Source organism: Adiantum capillus-veneris, chromosome 22 (genome assembly GCF_014529385.1).
Source record: "Adiantum capillus-veneris isolate H3 chromosome 22, ASM1452938v2, whole genome shotgun sequence".
NCBI classification, from domain to species: Eukaryota; Viridiplantae; Streptophyta; class Polypodiopsida; order Polypodiales; family Pteridaceae; genus Adiantum; species Adiantum capillus-veneris.
This window is the reverse complement of record NC_140952.1, coordinates 74,156,993-74,176,359: the sequence shown is the minus strand read 5'-3', so window position 1 is coordinate 74,176,359 and position 19,367 is coordinate 74,156,993.

The window sequence follows — 19,367 nt, the reverse complement described above, 5'->3', positions numbered from 1 at the left end:
ATCTGACAGTACATAGACTTCCCACAAAGTCATACATCCATAAATTTCTCACTGTATGCTGTAACCGCTGTGGCGGTTGTTTGCTGCGTGACTCACAGCCAGCAAACCCTTAACAGATATACATCATCTCTGACAATACATCCCATGTGGAAGTACCTGCAATGTCAGGATGAAATCTGGAATATCAAGCAGCAAACACAAGCTACCTGATGAACTAGTGGATGTCGCCTACAGTCTGTGTGTAGATGCGCCCGTGTCGTATGTGACACGCCTCCAAGAACTGTGAGCCGTCCTTCCATGTGTAGACAGCCACAAATCAACACTCTCGGAGTGTCGATATCCTCAGCACCTGCAGTCGTAGGCCGAAAAACCCCAAATTTGCAGAGTCGGATCTGCACCCGCTGAGACCACGTAGTCGAAAATGGCCTGCACAGACCTTTGTCGAAGCCGAACGGTGGTCGAGATGACCTCATAATGAAATTTCGAGCACACCAAACCCTTCGGGCCGTCCCACAAGATTTGGGGCCGTGTCTTCGCCTGTCGAATTTCACTCCAATCTGAGCTGGTGACTCTAGCCTCCTGCAGTGCTGCCCCGAGCCTTGATCTGAGCTTTGATACCAGTTGAAGGAGTACGAGCGGAAGTGCGACGCGAGAGAGAGTGCGAGAAGAAGAGCACGACGATATGGTGAACTCGGTCTACTGTAATGTGTAGAGCATAGTGAGTTCTTATTAGGTTTTAAGAAAAGAATATGTGTACATACCTGGCGGCCCGCCCACTTACCTGGGCGACCACATTGGGCTTTATACCCCAACAAAAGACACCGTCTTTGCCTTTTGGAAAATAGAGACATGAGTGTCCCCAAACAAAAAGGATATGTGCCAAAAATGATTGGGTATAAAAACCTTCCTTTTCTTGGCGAGCCATAACTATGATATAAAAGTGCTTGGATTGTATCATATTCTTGCATCCAATAGAGCAGTTACCATGCGTTGGTATAGACAATTGCAACCCTTCTAGCAAAAGAAAAGGGTTAAAGTGTTTTGCCTTAAGTAGCTATATATAGGTATACTAAATCAAGTATGATTCATAGAGCCCAAACTACATAGGATTGGTACTTTTGTATAGTGGGTATTGTACATAGAGCACCTAGCTAAACATAATTACTAATATTCTGCCATGGAAGGTACCTGCAAGGCATCAATCAATATTCTCAAGTGGGGATAGGGTGGGTGGAATGATCCAAACACTTTAGGTAGAAGCTAGTTCCTTGGAGAAAACAAGTACTTTATATACACACCACATACCTCAAGTACCTCAAGCTTTAATAAGATCCCCTACACTAAGTATAGGAGGTACAATTAGAACTACCTTAGTCATGGGATAGGTGCAAAATAGCCCACCAATGTTTACTCATAATCTGTTTTAAGGTACTCTAGCACCACTAATGTCTATCTAAAGGTAGTTCAAAACCACCTTGGTAAACACACATGTACTAAATATAGGTACTCTAGAACACTAGTATGCACTCATAGGTCTTCTAAGGTACTTGCATGCATCAAGAGTACCTTTACACTGGTTGGAAGCCTGCATGAGATGAAATAAATACTTTAGGTATACACAAAAGCATCCAAAAATGCTTTGGCAAAATTTGTAAGACCTAGGGTAACTCAACATAGGATCCTCCTCCCTACCGCCCCTTATATAGGCCTAGCTCCTAGCTCTTGCCCTAAGCGGATCCCAAGTCCGCATTGGTCCAATCCAAGCCCTTGGCCTAGGTCCCTGACCCCCTAGGTTGGGCCTTGCCCCGTAGGACCCTTGTCCTGACATTACTCCCCCCTTAAAGAAGAGTTTTCGTCCTGGGAAACACAAGTAGTAATATCTTCTTAAGAATACTGATGTTTTCTTTATTGACATCCCATATGTGAGCCAGTTGTCTGTATGACCAATAATTGGTGCAGTGAGGAGGTTCAATGAAACCAAGAGCAACATCTTGGTTTTCAACATTGTTGTCCTTTTGCAACCACTTGGGTCTAAATGGTAACTCCATTTATAACTCACTTGAGTACTGTAAAGGAGTAACCACAACTAAGAGTCACTTGGGTCCAAATAGTAACTCATTTATAACTCACTTGAGTACTGTAAAGGAGTAACCACAACTAAGAGTTGTCCAAAGGCATAACCAGTTTTCAGATCTTCTGAAGGTACTGGAATAATGCAAGGAAACCTTGGCGTAACTTTCCATGCAATTGTGAGCCAGATTTCCTACTCGCTTGAGTATCTTGAAAAGTTCATAGATAGGGAGTGTCCTCTTGTTAGAATTCTGAATAGTTTGGAACACAAAGAACTACATGTTCATCCCTAATGAAGGTTACTTGCCAACATACTTTGTCAGCACACCTGGTAAGTCCTTGACGTATGAAAGTATTGACCCCACCACAACAGGTGTTCAAAGTCAAAAACCGTACTTAAGAAAATTCTAGAATAGGGAGAAAATCATCTATTCAGAAATGCGTTGTGCTAACGTATGCTCTTAGCAGATCCTTTAGCACAAGATTACTCTTTGTAATCCACCTATCCCCTTGGATAACTGACAGTACTGAGGTGTGTTTTCCTCACTGTTTACGGACCGTCGTCCCAGATGACTGGTAAACGGGGAATCACAGTAGTGTATAACATTGGTGAGGAATCAACAATGTCTAAAATAACCATCGTGGTTAACTTGAAAAAATCCACAAATGCCCAAACCGAGCCATGACCTCTATTGGTGATTAGTAGACCCAAAAGTAATCTCATAGAGATAGTGCACATAGAGTGCAAAATGCTTCATAAGTAACAACCTGAGGAATATGCATGCCGTTCCAAATCAGCCTTTGCTAAACACTAGGGCCCATAACACCTAGTGTGCATGCATTTAGCAAAAACTAACCCGAACCTGTATATCCATAATGATCCTTGCCAATACTTATGGCAAATGTGATGCGCCTAGCACGCATTAAAAGGAATGTAAATAGTTCTGAAAAGAAACTAAATACTTTTAGTTGCAATCTTTTGCAAGCCTTGCTGAAACGTCTGAATCACAATAAAAGGTGAAACATTGATCACTTCTAGGTACAGACAATGAAACTTTTTCATTAACAACTTATAGCCTTGCTATATGTATAAACAACCATCTGTAATGTTGTTTAGCAGTACTTGTACCTCAACAAGTCATTATAAATATCCGATAATTTCTGGCCACGAAATTGTTCTTGATACATCGTGCTAAAAATGGTCTAGAAAACAGATGTGACCAGCACCTAGGGACTTGGTCATGACACATAATTGAATTAATGGCGCCAGAGTCAGTCCAGAGACTCATATTCTCCACATGTGGAATATGTCTCATGTAAGGATGTGTAAAAAAGAACATCCTTCAAGTACAAGATGTACTTGTGTGTGGAGGTAACTGCAAACACTCTACGACGGGAGTGAGAGGGACCCTCATTAGCCTTGCTCCACATTGGCTAAACCGAACTCCTTGAGTTCCTAGACCATGTTGTATCCCATGTGACAACATGTGCCAAATTGAACCCTACAAGTAGGTTTGTAACAGCATAAGGCAGAAAGAGAGATTGGACACTTAGCCCAAAATACTTAGTGCCGACATGCCCTTGGCATGGCTCTGTAACATTCAAGCGTACTTATACGTCTTCAAAAATCGAGCAAAGCATACTAAAAATGGAATAACACCAAATCAATAGATGCGTACCTGGATAGAGATAGAGAGCTTAGAAGTAAGGGAGTACAAATAGCCAAGATCACACAAAAATTTAGTGGAGACGGGGATGTGAGAAATCATATCGAAGTGTTTGAACAAATATGCGATTCTCTAGGAGAGCACAATGACCTACATAAGAGTGATGCTTTAAGCCTAACCTTAAGTGGGAAGGCAGGGGATTGGTATAGAACCCTAAGGGTGGAAGAAAAAACGAATTACCCTACTCTTAGGAGGCTGTTCTTAAAAGAATACATACGAGAGGGAGTACTTTGGGGTGTAGCCTCTCAGCTCCAGAAAGCCCAACGAGAGGAAGGAGAGTCGGTGAGAGACTTTATAAGTCGCTTGCAGCATTTGAATTCTCGATGTAATCCAAATGAGGGCTTCAACAATAACCAATTGCTTGATATATTCATTAGGGGGTTACGACATGAGGATATCTACAATAGCCTAGTAATTAGAGGTATCACCACTTGAGAAGTAGTCACCACCAACGCGATCCAATTGGAGGATAATTTAATGATTCAAGGAGAAAGAGTGTCTGTTGACCCTAAATCTACTAGCTCGCAAGCATCGGGGCATCAACCAATGACCCTAAAGCCTATTGCTAAGGAGCCAAAGATATCTGAGATGACTTTAGCAGATATCACCAAGGCCATTCAAGAGAGTTTATAGACAATTGTGCTCCGCAAAACAATCATATGTATCCAAGAAGGGAGGAACAATGGTGCTCAGTATGCTATGGTCCGCATAGTACCAGTGTGAATGTCCTACTTTTAGAGTAAAATTCAATGGGAATTGCAATGCATGTGGGAGATATGGTCATCAAGCTAAGGATTGCATAGTATTTAAGCACACGATGGCCAATAGACCAACCTTAGCATGGACAGACACACCTCGGGTGCCTACATTGATGCCGGCCCCACCTCTTGAACAAACATCACAACACATGGTGCCTAGGGCCCAAAATGTTGTTCAAACAACACCTTTACCACCTCTAGTGCTAGGACCGCAACCACCACATCCGAGAATCACTTCTGTGAATCAAGTGGGTTGTGGGTCATCTATTGCTTGTTTGGAAGAATGGGAGGAAGATATAGATCATAATATTGCCTATGGGATGGATGTGCTTGAAGAAAGTCCCCAATACTACATGGAGGACTATTGGGGACAAGTCAAGCCTGTATATCAAGTAGCTGCTCTTGCGGCAAGAGGCCAAAATATCAATTACACTGCTAAGAGACCACCTCTTCAATGCTATGAGTGTGGAGGCCCACATCGTGTGGCCGAGTGTCCTATTAGGCTACAAAAAAATGCCACACTAATGCAAACCAATCAATCAATCAAGCAAGCATCAGAGCATTAGCCAATGACCCTAAAGCCTATTGCTAAGGAGCCAAAGATATCTGAGATGACTTTAGCAGATCTCACCAAGGCTATTCAAGAGAGTCTTAGAGACAATCGTGCTCCGCAGAACAATCATATGTATCCAAGAAGGGAGCAACAATGGTGCTCAGTATGCTATGGACCGCATAGTACCAGTGAATGTTCTACTTTTAGAGTGAAATTCAATGGGAATTGCAATGCATGTGGAAGGTATGATCATGAAGCTAAGGATTGCATAATATTTAAGCACGCGATGGCCAATAGACCAACCTTAGCATGGACACCTCGGGTGCCTGCATTGATGCCGGCCCCACCTCTTGAACAAACATCACAACACATGGTCCCTAAGGCCCAAAATGTTGTTCAAACAACACCTTTACCACCTCCAGTGCTAGGACCGCAACCACCACATCCGAGAATCACTTATGTGAATCAAGTGGGTTGTGAGTCATCTATTGCTTGTTTGGAAGGCTGTGAGGAAGATATAGATCATAATATTGCCTATGGGATGGATGTGCTTGAAGAAAGTCCCCAATACTACATGGAGGACTATTGGGGACAAGTCAAGCCTGTATATCAAGTAGCTGCTCTTGCAGCAAGAGGCCAAAATATCAATTACACTGCTAAGAGACCACCTCTTCAATGCTATGAGTGTGGAGGCCCACATCGTGTAGCCGAGTGTCCTATTAGGCTACAAAAAAATGCCACACTAATGCAAACCAATCAAGCAAGCACGTCTACAATGCCAATACTAGTGTAATCGATGTGGCATAGATCATTTGATTGCACAATGTCCAAATAATCCAAATGCACCGAAGATCACGCCATTAAACTTGATTGAAGTTACCGAGGAGCCATCACAAAGTACACTTGTGGTACCAGTAAACGTACTCACACGATCGATGCTCCAAAAACAAAAATATATTCTTGAGGAAAGAGACACAGCATCAATTGCCCAATCTCAAAAAAAGAAGAAAACACGAAGAAAGAGATCGCAAAAAGCAGCGAAGTCAGACAGACCCCAGTTCAAAGACCAACATAGGGATTGGTGACGACCCTGTATATATGAATGACGCTGAAGAGGATTCTGATTCAAGTGAAACCATGGAGACCAAAATGACCACTAAGATAGAAACCAACAAGGAAGATCTTCATGAGCCACAATGGCCAGGATCCAAGAAGAAGATAGGAACTTATCCAAACCCTACAGAGAAGATTGAGCAAGTCAAGCAATTAAGGATTTTGGTAGAAGATACCCAAAGGGATCTAGAACTAGCACCTAGGAAGATCCAGATTATAGACACTGTGTTCCCTACACAACAACAACCTCACCAAGACCATAGACCCTTAGCCATACCTAGTGTCATCCAAGAAGAAAGTGACTTAAAGTCATGGGAAAGTGGACGTACTCACTTCTTGATGGAAAGAATGTTTACAGAGGGACTACTTGATCCTATCGAAGAAATGAAAAGAATGTTTACAGAGGACTACTTGATCCTATCGAAGAAATGGAGATCCCATCTTCCCCACGTTAAGGGACTGAAGTCCAAAAGGTGCCGTTAAACATTGCCAAATTGATGGATTTCATGTCTTCAGAAGTTAGAACCACCATCATGTCCAAACTATATAAAGACCCTGAGCTAGTCTCAGCTCTTCGAGCCTTCTTCAATGGAGAACTAAAGTTTGGGCTACCACAATTTGCCCAAATGGATGGAGCTGGGGAGATGCCAACACAGGAGGAACACTCAGATCCACAACCCAACCTAGATGAGAACCTTGTTATAGAAATACATGTTAACAAGTTGGGACAATACTTTGAGGGTGATGAATCCAATGCGACCATACCAATCACTACTAAGGGATTAACTGTGAAGGGAATCCTTGATGGTGGCAGTGGGGTTAGCATTGTGACTAAAAAATGTTGGGAAACTATGGGAAGACCTCACCTTGCGACCACAACCATAGTAGTGAAGATGGCCAATGGGTCTATTGTTAAACCTATTGGGATGCTAGAAGATCTCAAGATCAAGGTCTTTGGACATAAAATAAGGATTACCTTCATTGTTATGGATTTCTCCAAACACACTATGGCATCGGAGATGATCTTAGGACGTCCTTTCATGAGGGAAGCAAAAATGGTGCATGACTGGTCTAAAAACCATGTCTACTTGCAGTTCCAAGATTCTGTCATTCGAGTGAATCTTGTCACAGGTCGAGCACATCCTCTAGGAAATAGGTTTATAATTGATCATAGATCTGATACCACAGTTCACTCGGCTCCATTGCAGTATTGTTACACGTGTAAAGCGGACACTGATGTTGGGGAAGATTCTCCTTATATGGATGTACTACCTGGGATGACTGACTCGGACAATGTGGATTGGGTCCACCTAGCAGCAACCACAGACACTTGGGGAAACAGGGGGACAACCTGGGTAACACCTGAGGGGGATGAAATGCCCGTACCCTTAAATATGCTACAAGCAATGCATATAGATTCTGACAAGACTCATCCTAATATAAGGAAGAAAACATACAAGTGGGTCTCTAAAGCTTCTTGAGCGACCATGGCTAGTACTAAAAAACAGAAGCCTTGTAAGAAACGCACCACTCGCTCCAAGAAAAGTAAGAAAATGTTGCGTTGGATTCCTAAACGACTATTGGAAGCCCAAGGCTACTATCAAGGAAATGATCAAATCTGGGTGCCAAAACGTAGATTGTGTTCTTACATGTCACCTGACCCATGTGCGCCCAATCCTGTAACTCCAAAATGAATCAACGATCGCAGAAAGAAAAAAATCACAGAATGCTACACACTCGCTCCAAAGCTAGTTTGGGTATTGAAGAAAGAACGATTTGTTCCACCTAGCTCAGGAAGGGGGGAGTCCCATGAAGCTTCTAGCTCCTCATGTAATGCATCCATAGAGGTAAAAGCTTCTCCACAACCTCCACCTACAATAGTGGACCTCCATGAAGCTACAAAGCAATCCACACCTCCCAGTGTTCAAGAATCACCCAATGAATCACTTCAAGTTCGATCCTGGGAGAGTACCTTACCGCCCTTGCAACTTGACGAGGCACCTAAGGTAAGAGAAAACTACTGGCAAAAATCATCACCTATTATCGACTGGAACAATTGGTGTCAAAGGTTGACGAGCTCATTTCAAACGGTATGAGCTACCCAAGGAAGGGGGGAGTGTTTGATGACATCCATCATTCACTTGCTTCCCTCTCAACCTTCCTCCCTAACCTCTCAATCTCCGAATCTTAGGGAATGTATATATAAAGCATTATACTAGTTCTAGCAAACATTCAAAAAACAAAAATAATAAAGAGCAAGAGCAATCAGCAAACGAGTATGCACAATAAAAGTCAAAACATTGACCAGACCTACACATTCACATCCGGTACACTGAAACAGAAACCTATGTCATCAAACACCTTTGATTCTCATCACTTGAGCGATGGAGGGTAGGTAGGATTATTACGATAGGAGTGTTTCTGTTTTAGAGTTGAGTGATTAGCAAAGTTCTTTTTTCCCGCTGATGTGCCTCCTAGAGGTATTCTTTGTGTTTCCTGGTGTGTACAGGAACGTGTTGCTGTTGTTAGAATTTGGACCTTCATGGAATGTTTATCTCGACTCACTCTTTAAATCAAGCGCGACCATCAACACAAACAGGTGTTTCTTGTCCATTAGCATTGCCCTTTATCTTTTTTTGCATCCATGTTTGTTTGCTTTAATTGTGATTGGTAGCATAATATTCAGCGCATTTGCTTAGTACCAAACATTAAATTCAATGTAATTTTTTGTCATAATCACTTGTCTAGGTTTAAACATCAAGCAAGTCCGACTAAGCTAGTTTGACCAAGTTAGGTGTTAGAGATCTTCTCTTAATACCATGGGGAATGCCTTCCTAATAATCAATGGTTACTTAGGTTCTTAATCCGATTTAGGCAGCATTGTGTGAAATGTACTAGGTCTTTCTAGTGGGTTTGACCCTATTGACCTTTAGCTTAAGTATTATAAAGAGAGTTTACTAGTGTGATGAGCCTGGGGAGGTGTAAGAGTGTTATATGACCCCCCAAAAGTTACAAAATTAAAATGCTGAAAACAAACAAACAAAAACAAACAAACAAAAACAAATCAAAGTGCCACAATGTAAAATCTGAAGCTGGAAGAGAAATCTCAACTTGATTTGGTACTTCACTCACATGTATCGCCTATGGTACTAGAGCCCTAGAGGTTCCCAATGTAGGCGCTTTTCCTTGAAAAGCAAAAAACCCAAGGCATACAGAATAAGCACACACATCAAAATTGAATCATTGTGAAAATAATTTGGGGGGTCAAAGAAAAGGTAATCAGTCATGCGATGATTTCATGAGAAATTCCTTTTATCGTAGCTTAACTACAAGGTCTTCTAGGTATAGCCTCTAGCCCTCAAACATGAAACACTTGGCTCTCGCGATTAAACAACTTAATTGACCAGAGAAAATTAAGAAGCTTACCCATGGTATTTATCGTAGCTTAACTACAAGGTCTTCTAGGTATAGCCTCTAGCCCTCAAACATGAAACACTTGGCTCTCGCGATTAAACAACTTAATTGACCAGAGAAAATTAAGAAGCTTACCCATGGTATTAATAGTCGATCTCTAGTGCCTTTCGACCGTTAAATTAGCGACCCCAGACTTGTTTAATTTTTTACCTTTACAGCTGCTTATGCATTTGATTATATTGCAATTATTTCTGACAAATGGTTTAAATTAGCGACCCCAAACTTGTTTAATTTTTTACCTTTACAACTGCTTATGCATTTGATTATATTGCAATTATTTCTGACAAATGGTTTAAAATTCTGTTACCAATCAATTTGTCTGCCTAAAATTGCATATGCTTTTTAATTGCTTATGAGAATGCAATTACTGTGCCAATGTTGTTTGATTTTGCAGTGACTGAAGAAGGCTAAGGACACTCATCTCAAAGGCTCTTCCACCTCGACGAACGAGCTTCAACTCAATAGCTTCCGAGGACGGAATCTACATCAGGAAGGGGGGCGCGTTAACCCTCACGGCTCAAGGACACCCTATCACCTACGACGGACATTGTATTATTTACTTGGTAGAGTCAGGTACCGGGCTTGTCGGTCCAATGGGAAAAGGGTAAGAGTGATTGCCGATGAGAGGCGCACTCTAACTAGAACGTTCAAGGGATTAGGTGGCTAAGCATGGGCGCCAAAGTGTGAATGGGGTGAGCTCATATAAAAGTCAACTAAACCTAAAATTCACTCATTCTCTCATTTGTGCAATTGAAGAGTGCTCTTGCTCCATCTCCATCTTCTTCTTCTTCATCTCCTTGTGTGTGTGTGTGTGTGTGTGTGTGTATGTGTGTGTGAGAGAGAGAGTATGTGCGATCGAGCATTGTGACGGCACGACGGCGGCGAGGCGGTTGAGCGCGGCGTAGCGGCGTCTCCCTCTTCTTCGCGGTGAGAAATCCTCCACGAAGCAAGCGTAGAGCGGACACACCATCGTCATCTTTGAGCTTACTAGTTTAGGCTTGTTGTGTGCTTGGAGCCATTTGTGGCTTGCACGCGGTGTATCGGCAAGTTCCTTGCATTGACACGTGCAACATACGCGCACATTTGGTGTCTGCATGTATGTTTGATTGGAGTGTGGATGCTCAATGGATCTATATGTGTGTGCTTGTGATTAGTGTTTTGCATGATAGGATTAGTGATGTTTGCGTGTCGCAATCATTAGAGTGTGTGATTGAGTTGATTTAAGGTGAAGAGAAATGGATGTGGAGATTTCCAAACACCGAGAAGCCCACTTCACAGAGTAACCATTCGTGTTGCCATGATTAGCTCAGTAATCGGTGAGTGTTTCCATGCCCTAGCCGGGGAGCTCATCCTTCCCGATTGACAATTATTGTTGGTCATTGGAGCTATGCTACGATTATACCCCCAACATTTAGTGTTGTTTCCGGGGAGCGATGGCTTACACTAGTGTAATTATGGCATAATACAATGGTTTCTTCACTAGAGGCTTGGATTGCATTCTAACAATGTCGGTTTGTGCTAATTGCTTAATGACTCCTTAATGATTTGTTGATTTTGGAATGCAAGATTAGGGCTTTGGAGCGTTGAGGGAAGTGGCTTACACATTGTGTAATCGGCAGTTGTATGGTGCTATTGGATTCAAGATTTGTACAGTATGCTTTGCTGTTATCAATTGATGATTTGGAACTTTTGATTTTGCAAGTTTGGATGCCGTCGTAATGCCAAAATTTTCTTGGAATTGAATGTGCAAATTGATGGTTTCATGTGCTAATGTGCATTGTGAATTAGCCTAATTTTTTGAATGGTCAATTGCAATTGTGTGCACTAAAGCCAAGTGCGTGTGCATTCTAATTGAGTGTGTGTACGCTTAATTTTAGGTGTCTGTGCACTATTTTTCCCTTGTGTGTGTGCACTATTTTGCCCTTGTGTGTGCACCCTAAAAATCAATGTGTGCATAATGATTCTGCTAAATTGATGATTGATTTGTGTTATGTTCATGCCCAATTAGAGATTTGTGAATTCAATTTTCAAATTTGACATGGTTAACCCTTATGTGTGTGCAATTAACAGTTGGTAAAAATGGCCAATTATTAGCGTGTGTGTCTGTGTGCGTAAAAAATGCTTAATGTGCATGATTAATCCGATGTTTGATTTCATATTTGATGTGTGTTAACCACCGGCGTCCACTTCTAGTAGTCATGGGCCGGGCTTGTCGGTCCAATAGGAAAAGGGTAAGAGTGATTGCCGATGAGAGGCGCACTGGAACATTCAACGGTTAGTTGGCTAAGCATGGGCGCCCAAGTGTGAAGGGGCGAGCTCATATAAAATTCACCTAAACCTAAAAATCACTCATTCTCTCATTTCACGGCATCCACTTCTAGTAGTCATGGGCCGGGCTTGTCGGTCCAATAGGAAAAGGGTAAGAGTGATTGCCGATGAGAGGGGCACTCTAACTAGAACATCCAATGGTTGATTGGCTAAGCATGGGCGCCCAAGTGTGAATGGGCGAGCTCATATAAAAGTCACATAAACCTAAAAATCACTCATTCTCTCATTTGTGCAATTGAAGAGTGCTCTTGCTCCATCTCCATCTTCTTCTTCATCTCCTTGTGTGTGTGTATGCATGAGAGAGAGAGAGAGAGAGAGAGTGTGTGTGTGTGTGTGATCGAGCATTGCAATGGCATGGCGATGGCGAGGCGGTTGAGCGCGGCATGGCGGTAGCTCCCTCTTCTTTGTTGCGAGGAATCCTCCACGAAGGCGAGCGTAGGGCGGTGAGTGACACACCCTTGCTCTCTTGAGCTTGCTAGATAATTCTGGTTGTGTGCTTGCAACCATCTGTGGCTTGCACATAGTGTACGGCAAGTCCCTTGCTTTGACACGTGCAATAGATGTGCACATTTTTGGCACCGCTGCCGGGGGAAATGCCCTGCACTAAGATTGTATAGCACTTTGTGTTGCTTTGTGGTGCATTATGAAATGTAGGAAAGGTAGAGAAAGAACGTGTGTGTCTTGTTAAGAAAGATTTGTGACCTTTGTTTTTGTTGCAGTGTATTGTTTTTGTTAATAAGGTGTTGCAATGTACTGTGTTTTCTGTTGATAAGGTGTTAGCTTTAAGATTAGATTTATAACGTTAGATCTGTAAGGTACAGTAAGTAGATCTGTTAGTTAATTAGTTGTTGTAGTACTGTGTTAGTGTATAACAGTAGCTCTGTTAGTTGCAAGTAGGTAGGTTAGGTACATGTGTGCTCGCACGCGCGGTGCAACCGCGACGACCTTATCCCAAAAAAAATTTAAAAGATTTAATTTTTTAAACAAAAATTTAAAGGTAGGACCAGGATCGATAATAATATTCCCCAGGCCCAAGCCCAAGCTCATGCTCAGGATCAGGCCTCAGTCACCCTTTAGAATTACTTATTTTAGCCTCACACCCAAGTAAAAATCGACCCTTTTGAGGACCATCGGAGCTTCGGGTAACCAAACGCTGTGCTACAAAGCACATCACAACCCCCTTAGCAATACGCTTGTTTTCGAGCTATCACATGCTCTAATCCAAAAATCGATTGTAAAAAGATATTAAAAAACATAAAAAAACGAGTGAAAACGAGGTGAAAAACGCCTAAGAAATCAAGCGTTTAACCTTCGAGGGTATTCACCAACGCTTGTAGGGTGCCAAAGGCACATGAATCTGCGCTCTGGTCATGTGCTAGAGGCTGAGCAACTAGCAAGCATTTCGACTTACGCGAGTTCTCAATACCCACCTAGCTTAGGTTTCGGGCCCTCAGCAGGAACCCAAGGTAGTACCACTCAGGATCCGCATATTGTTACACTCACGTGTCCCTCGGGTAGTTTGGATGTGAACCGTTTTCCTATACACGGGCACTTTTTACTCTAGTGCTGGCTAGAGGTTTTTTCCCCGTGTAACCACATATACATACTATACGTATGTGTGGTGGTACGTTGTACTTAGGGAGACTCGTATCTTTCTCACATACTGATACTTGAACTCTTCATAACAAAGTGAGGGAGCTTCAAGCTATCAAGCTTCTTGTTGTGTGTGTGTGTGCATCTACAGGTGTGTGTGTGCACATCTATAGCTTCCCTCACTCCCTTCTTCACCCAACAATGGCATCAGAGCAGGCTCTTTAGCTCCCACAAGCATTCTCCTCCTCCATACCTCATATTAGGTTTTGCAGGAGGTGCAACCTTGAGACAACTAATCACCATTGTGCTCACCACGGGTGCTCCAGGTGTCCTTTTGCTCAATCTAGGACTCAAAACGAAGCTAAGAACGAGTAGTATGCAACGATATCACGAATCAGCAGTTCTGGACACATTAAGGCTTTGCTGTAATAATAGCATTTATAGGTTTGTAGATTTTTTTTGCAGGTTTTGTCGGGAGTGCATTTCTTGCCAATTTATTGTTCGTGGGTGCTATGGCAAGCAACAATGACTTGTTTGGCATGCTTCAAGCTGAGGATAAGCTTGATGGGACCAATTATCCAATGTGGTCTTACATGATGAAACATGTGCTTGTTGCAAAGCAACTATGGAACATTGTGGCGGATGTAGATAAGAGACCTAGTAGTTATACTTCTGCTGTTACAGATGCAAGTAGCTCTTCAACAATTTTTTCTTCATCTTCTCCACCTACACAGGATCAGCTTAGATGGGATGGGAAAGGATTCCCAAGCACATGCTTTGATGCTCTTTCCGTGAAGCGTCATATTGTTCCGCACATTCGGTCTTGCACTTCATCCAAGCAAGCTTGGGATGTACTTGCTTCTTTGTATGTTGGGCGCAATGAAGCCCGTGTGGCTTACTTGAGGAAGCAACTTGAGGATATACATATGGCTGAAGATGAATCCGTTGATGTGTATGTTACAAAGATTAAGAATTTGAAAGAGCAATTGACAAACATAGGTGAGATTATCTCGGACAATTCTCTCATCTCCACTTTGCTTAAAGGGTTGCCAGATTCTTTTCAAAGCTTTGCTACTACTCTTTGTTTGGTTGCAAAAGGAGATCCCAACATGTATACTTGTGATGAGGTTGTGTCACTTATCTTGCAAGAAGATCAATCTAGAATGAATAGAAGTGGTTTGATTGAGGGAACTCAAGCACTTGCTATCTCTCAAAGAGGTAAAAGCAAGTCCGGACCAGCTTTGGGCACATCGAAACCAAAGCCCCAAACTCCCTCTTCCACTAATTCTTCTAGTGATGGTGATTCACAATAAAAGAAGAGATGCAAGTATTGTCAGAAGTCAGGACATACCATTGAGGAATGTAGAAAGCTTGCAAAGCGTAATGATAAGAAGAAGCAATCGGGCATGTCTATCATTGAGAGCACGAGTAATGTAATGCAAAGGATGATGAAGCTAATCTTGCTCAAGATGTTTGGGCTTGTGTTGTTACATGCACATATGATTCTTCATTACATTCTACATGTATGACAGTGCGTGAGACTGATCTTGATTGGTACTTTGATAGTGGTGCTTCCAAGCACATAACATCATGTAAGAAGCTTTTTCCGTCCTTGCAAGATGCACCAAAGGGGGTCATGTTGTTTGCGCAAATAATGCCTCTTACCCTATCATTGGAGTTGGGAACATAAAGCTTACGACTGCAAATGGGGGTGTTGTGACTCTCAAGAATGCCTTGTATGTGCCAGGCATAAAGAAGAATTTGCTTTCGGTTCCTACCATTGCCTCTTTGGGTCTTCATGTACATTTTGTGGATGCCAAATGTATGGTTCATGACTTCAACAATGGTGATGTTATTGTTATTTCTGGGACGTTATGCAATGGCTTGTATCGCATGGATACTTATGAGAGACATGCATCAAATGCGTTGCTTGTTCATACTCCTTCTATGGCTGAAACGTAGTTATGGCATGCACGTTTTGGTCATTTAAACTTCAATAGCTTGCTCTATTTACAAAAGCGTGATATGGTTGTTGGTTTGCCCACACTTGGCTCCATTGAGAAGCATGCTTGTGAAGGTTGTATACTTGGCAAAATGCATCGTGCCTCCTTTCCGAAGGATGGTTTTGTTCATGCTACAAAAACATTACAGCTTATACACAGTGATGTATGTGGTCCTGTGAAGACTCCATCTTTTGGAGAGTATGTATATTTTGTTACCTTCATAGATGATGCTACTCTCCATGCTTGGATGTATCCATTGAAAGCAAAGAATGAAGTTTTTGCATGCTTTGAAAGCTTTGTGACTAGCTATGGCTGAAAATTCCAGTGGCAACAAACTTATTACTCTTCACACAGATCGTGGTGGGGAATATATGTCGCATGATTTTAATGTTTTTCTTCATGAAAAAGGTATTATGCATCAATGTACTGTGCCATATACACCTAAGCAAAATGGTGTTGTCGAGCATAAGAAACGTACTCTCTTGAAAATGGCACATTGTATGGTTAAAGGAAAGCATCTTCCTGATAAGTTTTGGATGGAAGCCCTCATGTGTGCAAACTATGTTTTGAATAGATGTCCCACTAAAGCTTTGAGAGTTGTTACACCTTATGAGGCTTGGAATGGTCGAAAGCCAATGGTGAGCCATATGCGTGTGTTTGGTTGTTTGGCATATGCTCTTGTGCCTTCACAACAATGTCACAAACTGCAAGACAAAGCTATAAAATGTATCTTTGTGGGCTATAGTGCTGAAAGTAAAGGTTATCGTTTGTATCATCCATTAATGGACAAGATTGTTGTAAGTCGTGATGTGGTATTTGTTGAAAATTTAGCCCATCCCTTGCTTGAATGTAAAACGCAGCCAACTATTGGGTCACAAGATATGTTTGACACACTTATGCCTTTGTTCAAAGTGGTACATTGGATAACGACCATGTAGAGCAGCCAAATGAGGTTCAAAGAGCTGAAAATTTGCATCCAAACATGGTTGAAAATCAGTATGAAGTTCAGCCCTTTGATGATGTACAAGTTGAACATGAATTACATAAGAAACGCACTTCTATCAGGGATGCACAAGCAATGCCAAGATGGCTAAAGCAAACTTTACAAGATAGTAAGTTGAGTGCTCCTTTGCGTGGTAGAACAAGATCATCTACTCTCCATGTATCGAGTGATTTTGTGGATGTAGCTCTCATTGCAACAGCATGTAATGAAGAACCACTATCTTTTGAAGATGCATCTAAAAATGAGGAGTGGATGGCTGCTATGCAATCCAAATTGGATTTGATTTCCAAGAATGGTACATGCGAGTTATGTGACTTACCTAAAGGAAAGCATGAAATCGGTACTAAGTGGGTTTACAAAGTTAAGCGAAAGTCTAATGGTAGTATTGATTCGCAGCTGCAAGGAATCCAGTGTTTCATGCTCGCACAAAACACATTGAGGTGCATTATCACTATGTCAGAGAGCGGCTACATGCATGAGATATTGATTTGGCGTATGTACCTACACAAGACAATGTGGAAGACTTGTTCACCAAAGCTCTTCCAAGGGAAAAGTTTAAGCTTTTCGCAAAGCTTTAGGCTTGTTACCCTGTGGGGGCTAATCTGTCACCTCCCTGTACATGTTCACATCATTCACTCCAGGGGGGTTTGTTACACTCACATGTCCCTCAGGTAGTTTTGATGTGAACCGTTTCCCTATACACGGGCACTTTTTACTCTAATGTTGGCTAGAGGTTTTTTCCCCATGTAACCACATATACACACTATACGCATGTGTGGTGGTACGCTGTACTTAGGGAGACTCGTATCTTTCTCACATACTCACACTTGAACTCATCATAACAAAGTTAGGGAGCTTCAAGCTATCAATCTTCTTGCTATGTGTGTGTGTGTGTGTGTGTGTGTGCATCTACGGGTGTGTGTGTGTGTGCGTCTATAGCTTCCCTCACTCCCTTCTTCACTCAACACATATAGCATCTAGTGACTCTTCCTCTGACTACGATGTCATGGAGGGTTACCCAATGCCTAATCCTGATAGCTCAAGCCAAGACATGCATGCCATGGTCCCATAATTAGGGCCAAGCGTGCTTAGACGCTTGAAGGAAACCTTTAGTAGAGCCACTTGCTCCCAACATGGAGCTAACGATGTAAATGAGGGGGGCGGGGAAGTAAAATTTGCCGTTCATGAACAACGTAGACCCCACACTCTTAGAGAGTGTGCACGTGAATACTCCATTCACTGCACCTTGTGACTCTTCAGAGATGATGGTAGAAGCCTTGCCAAAGTGCAAGAGGTTGAGCGATATATCATTGTGGCTAGGGAAAAGGAAATCGAGATCTTACGCAAGGCGGAGCAACGAAGAGAGTTAAAAGCAAAAGCCCCTATGTCCATATCCTTGCTAGGAGTGCACCATTCATTGCACCTCCTGACTCTTCAGAGATGATGGTAGAAGCCTTGCCGAAGTGCAAGAGGTTGAGCGATATATCATTGTGGCTAGGGAAAAGGAAATCGAGATCTTACGCAAGGCGGAGCAACGAAGAGAGTTAAAAGCAAAAGCCCCTATGTCAATATCCTTGCTAGGAGTGCAATCCAGTGCTCCTGAATTAGCGACCACTAAGGGTCAACCCATAGAGAGCCACATTGCATTTAGTTCAAAAGACACCCCTAGCACCTCAATCCTAGATGGAGCATTCCTAAATGAGAACTGGGAGTACGAACTACAAACGAAAACTCTAACCGACCTGTACATAGGTCACACCTATCACGTGGGTTGGTTAGATGTCCTACAATCCACAATGGGTGCTACTAGTGTGGTGGATCAACAACAAAGAGTTTGTGAGGGACAGAACAAGAGAGACAGAACAAGGGGATCCACTTGCCTATAACGGGTCTCATGAGATTCTTGGATACAAGGAAGGCTAAACAACCAACCTTATCGCAAATGGAGACTCCCTCGGTAAGTCCAATGGATCCTCCATATGTTGTTTCACCAGGGGTCTCAGTGCAATCTGAGCCCACAAGTGATAGATTTACTTTTCCAAGTCTAGCTCATCTTTCCCTTGATGACACGACGGCTACCATGCCTACCCCAATGATGGGCATGGCAAGACACACGCCATGGACCTCATTTGGTAGTAAAGCACTGCTACATGGCAGCTCAATGCCTGCAATAGTACCTACAAGTGTGTATCAATCATATACACCTATAGGTCCTCGTACTGATGTAGTTCCTACCCCTCCCATTGTTTCAACAACCTATGCTCCACAACCACAACATCCAAGCTCTTATTTCCATGGGACCATACCGGCTAGCATTAGCATGTCACATCCGACGTCTGCTATGCCTAGGGCGACACATATAAACTTTGAGCCACCACATGGCACAACGCCGTACCAAATATGGAACCCAAGGGCTTCCTATGCGCCAAGCCCAATGCCAATACCTACTCCACATGTAGTCTTGGAGCACCTTCACCCACGGTGCCTGCTCACTTAGGTGACTTGGCAACAGTTGCTCAAGCTATTAGACGATTATGCCTGAGAATATGCGTAACATGCCTGAGAGCCTAGAAGTAAGGCAGTACAAATAGCCAAGCTCACACAAAAATTTAGTGGAGACAGGGATGTGAGAAATCATATCTAAGTGTTTGAACAAACATGCGATTCTTTAGGAGAACACAATGCCTGCATAAGAGTAATGCTTTAAGCCTAACCTTAAGTGGCAAGGCTGGGGATTGGTATAGA